This window comes from Vicia villosa, unplaced genomic scaffold (genome assembly GCF_029867415.1).
Source record: "Vicia villosa cultivar HV-30 ecotype Madison, WI unplaced genomic scaffold, Vvil1.0 ctg.000004F_1_1_1, whole genome shotgun sequence".
Lineage (NCBI taxonomy): Eukaryota > Viridiplantae > Streptophyta > Magnoliopsida > Fabales > Fabaceae > Vicia > Vicia villosa.
In genome coordinates, this window is record NW_026704934.1 from 1,191,852 (window position 1) to 1,195,935 (window position 4,084).

Genomic DNA, 4,084 nt, shown 5'->3' on the forward strand with positions numbered 1-4,084 from the left:
TAACTTACCTGCAACTAGGGGTGGAAATAGGCTGGGCCGAGCTAGGCTTTGCCAAGCCTAGGCCTGGCCTGTCAAAAAAATCAAAGCCTGGCCTGTGGCCTGTCATAGGCTTATTTTTAGGCCTGAGCACGGCCTTTTCGAAGGCCTGGTTAGCCTGTTAGCCTACATAAAAGCCTATTTATTTTGACATACTAACTAAAGTAATGTTTAAATAGACTAACTAACTAAAATACCAAGAGACTAAAAATGTATTTGCATTGACTTATTTTAACTTACTTATTAGCATAAGTTCTGGGAGACTACTTGTTTAAGAGAAGTTATAAAAACAATGTTCATCAGGTGTTTTCATCTTATTTTCAAAAGTTCTTTAAGATAACCAAGTTTTATTTATGTATTTTAATTCAAAGTACAACACATAACATAATGATAATAACAAAATTATTCATATTTTTTTAAATAGGCTAGCCTGAAAGGCTTAAAAGGCTTTTTTTTGGGCCTGAGACCTAGTCTTTTTAACTAAATAGGCTTATAAAAAAGTCTAGGCCTTTTCTATTTATAAAAAATGTGTGGCCTGACCTGAGCCTTTATAGGCCAGCCTATAGACCCCTGTTATCGGGCCTATTTTTATCCCTACCTGCAATAGTTCTATCAAATATCGAAAGTTCATTGGTTAACTCATATATTTATCAACACCAGAGCCAGTTCATGTTATTTATAACAATTTTCTAATTTGACTATATATCAATGAGAAAAGCTAAGCTCAATTATCATTCATTTACTCTTTGCATATTGTATTACAATAGCAAAATATATTATTTTTTAAAAGCAACAAACTAGCATCAAAATTTAGAATTAAAGAAAAGAAAAAAAATATAATTAATATACCATTTCTTAAAATTAATTTTAAATATTAAATTAATCGTACAATAGATTTTTCCTCATTCTCGTGAATTAAATGTGAATTTTGAAGTCATGCAAGATAAGAACATTAACTAGATGCATATAACCACCGATATATCTTGTAAGATAGTACATATCTACTTTATTCTTCATATATTAAATACGACCCTCGATGTCATGCAAGTAATGTGAAAATTAATATTATATAAAGAAAACAAAATGAGCCTAAATTTTTGTCATTAATGCAATCATGAATTATTTATCTATCTATCATCTAAGAAATAACTGATATTTTTTTAAAATAATTGTATACAATTTATAAGACTTTTATTATTTGTGGACAAGTTATAAACTACAACATAAACCATAAAAACTTTGAAATTATAACATTAACCACTTTTAACTTAGACAGAAAAAATTATAGACATAAATTATTTGTTTGATCCTTGATTATCTTTAATTTTTTTTTACGATCTTCTTTTATTTTATTTTTCTTCTTTTACATCACAAGGGCGAAGCCAACCATTAGCTAGAAAATTTTATTTTATTTTTTTTCTAGAATAAAGTTATATGCAATGGCGGATCTTTAGAGGAGCCCAAGGGTGCAGTGGCACCCCTCATTTTTCTCATTTTTTAAAATATACTGAGAGAAAAAGTAAAGTCAAGATAATAGGATGGACATTGGTAGTTTGTATCGGTGGAGAGTATAGAATAATTTTGGAGGAAATTGAATATTTTTTGAAAAATGAATTGGATCTTTTGTTTATTTTAATTTAATGTGGTGGGACCGACAAACTTAGATAGTGACAAATAAAAAGTTAACATGTTCACTATTATGATTAGTTATAGAGTGTGGATGTTAAAGGATAAGAAGAAATTATGTGAAAGTTTTAAAGGTGTGAGAGAGAACAATATTTTCTTATTAAAAATAATTTAAATGAAACGTTAGATAAATTAATCTAGTTAATCAAATTAAATAATGAATTAGGGGTAAAAAAGTTAATTTAAATTTTGATACGAATTTTTTGTATTTAAAGTACATTCTCATATTTTAGAAAACAATTACTATTTTTCTTTTTTTATGTCTTTTAATATATTAATTATTAAATGATAAGTGTAATATTCTTTTTAATCCTAAAAGTTAACTTCATAGTTTATTTTAATTTTTAAATTTAAATAATATCTATATTTATCAATTAAAAAACTATAAGACTTATAAATTAAACTAGGATTAGCCAAAAATCAGCACAAAATTCGGTTTCTCTATATTTGAGATTAAACACAATAAAATTAATGAAGTTTATTAATTTAAATTTTGTTTAATTATGATTAATTATTTATTAATTTTATTAGCGTTGGCTAAAAGATATAAAATTTTAGATTTTAATTTTATTAATAGTTGTCATTTTTTAAAGATAAAATATAAAATTATAATTATAAATTATAAATGACTTTTATAAATTTTAATTATAATATTTTTTATTTAGTATTTATGACGGCACCCCCTACTATTTTAGGCAAGATCCGCCACTGGTTATATGTATTAATTTTACTTTGTTTTGTCAATTTTAGTTAGAAAAATGTTTTTTAACACTAATATTCTGCACTTATATAGTATGCCCCTGTTCAAAAATATGATAAAAATTAAATTTATAATATTGATTTTTTTACTTTTTTTTCTCTCTCCAAAATAATTTTATGTTAGTTAATGTGTTCATTATTTAGTTATTGGATAATAAAGTATTGAAAGTGATTAATAAATCTATCATATAAGAAAAGTCTACCATTTGGGACTTTCTTAGGCTATCCACATCAGCAACTCTTCTATGGTTGATCCACATCAGCTTTGGTGGTTACTACAGAATTTTTGATCCTTCAACTGCCTGGTGGGCTGCGGCAGTTATTGCTGTGGAAGTTTCACCCTCACAGCTTCTCATGTTGCTGCAGTTATGTAAGGTCCATTATTTTGTGCCTGTCCACGTTCCAAACTGCACAATTGCAGTAATTATGTGTTTAAATGGCTTGCCTATTTATCTGTGATTTCATTCTTCTCTTTCCATGCTTGCTAACTTCTGCGGTTATCATTCAGTGCAGTGTGAATTTGCATTATCATGTCAAGGCCTGTCTTGATTTTTATTTTCGATTCTTCTGCGATTTCTGCGTGTTGATGTTGTTCTTCGATGTGGTTGAATATGTTGCAGATTAAAGGAGATGATGGTTGTTGATTGAACGTGATGGTTGTTGTATGATTTCATTCTAAGGTGATATTTGTTATCCTGTATTTTGTTTATTGATCATTCTATGTTTTTTGTTTTACAGGTTACTGATTTGCACGAAGTTGAAAAACAAATCATGTAGTTTATGGCTTATGGATCCAATCGATTCCCTCGCATCTTCTCTTTAGCTTTGTTTTGTTGCAGGCCTGCAGGTCGGTTTTGGTAGCAGGGCAGTTTATTGACATATTTTTTATGTTGCAGAATTGTGTATGGTTTAATTTGTAGCTGAAAGTTTTAATTATGCAGGGTGTTTTTTTATGGACCTGGTGTGCATGGTTTTTGTTCGGTGCAAGGTTGGTATAGTTTCAGGTGCATTTTGTGAACCAAATCGTATTTGGTTTGTGTATTGCAGCAGGTTCGTTGGTATGAAACAAAGTGAAAATGACATGGATTTTTTAATCAAGTTTGGAACTGTCTTGGAAAAGAAGAATCAAGGCTCATGGACATGTTTCTTTTTTAGAGTACAAGAGCAAAGCATGGCACATGATGTCCATGGTAAACTGAATGCTGCAGATTTTCCCACGTGATGCAGGGTGAAAAACCTTCTCTGTTGATTCTGAAATAAATTGTTGTAGTCTTTGTGTGAAAAAGATCTGATATTTCTGTATCATTGGACATTGAAGATTGATCTCTAGATTAAGAAATTTTTTATTTGATTTATGTTAATTTGATTTATTTACAGTATGTGATTTGATTCTGCTAATTTGAGGATTGTGTAGATTGAATGTAATTGTAGTTTTAAATAAAAGATATGATATTTCATGGAGTTTTGGTTTGCAGGTGGTGATTTCTTGGTTTTATAATTATTTTAGCTAATAATATCAGCAATAAAATTAATTATAATGATAGTTATCCACAAATAGTCTTTAGAAATTAAAACTGAAAACAAGACAAAACACTAATATACA

The 4,084-nt window shown here is 28.5% G+C and overlaps 1 long non-coding RNA gene across 1 annotated transcript; it reads left to right on the forward strand.

Moving 5' to 3' along the window:
• The first annotated feature begins 3,192 nt into the window (after positions 1–3,192).
• LOC131621339 (uncharacterized) lies at positions 3,193–3,842 on the forward strand. The gene is made up of 2 exons (XR_009289553.1): positions 3,193–3,328; positions 3,423–3,842. It is a non-coding gene; the product is annotated as an uncharacterized LOC131621339 (long non-coding RNA).
• Positions 3,843–4,084: the final 242 nt, after the last annotated feature.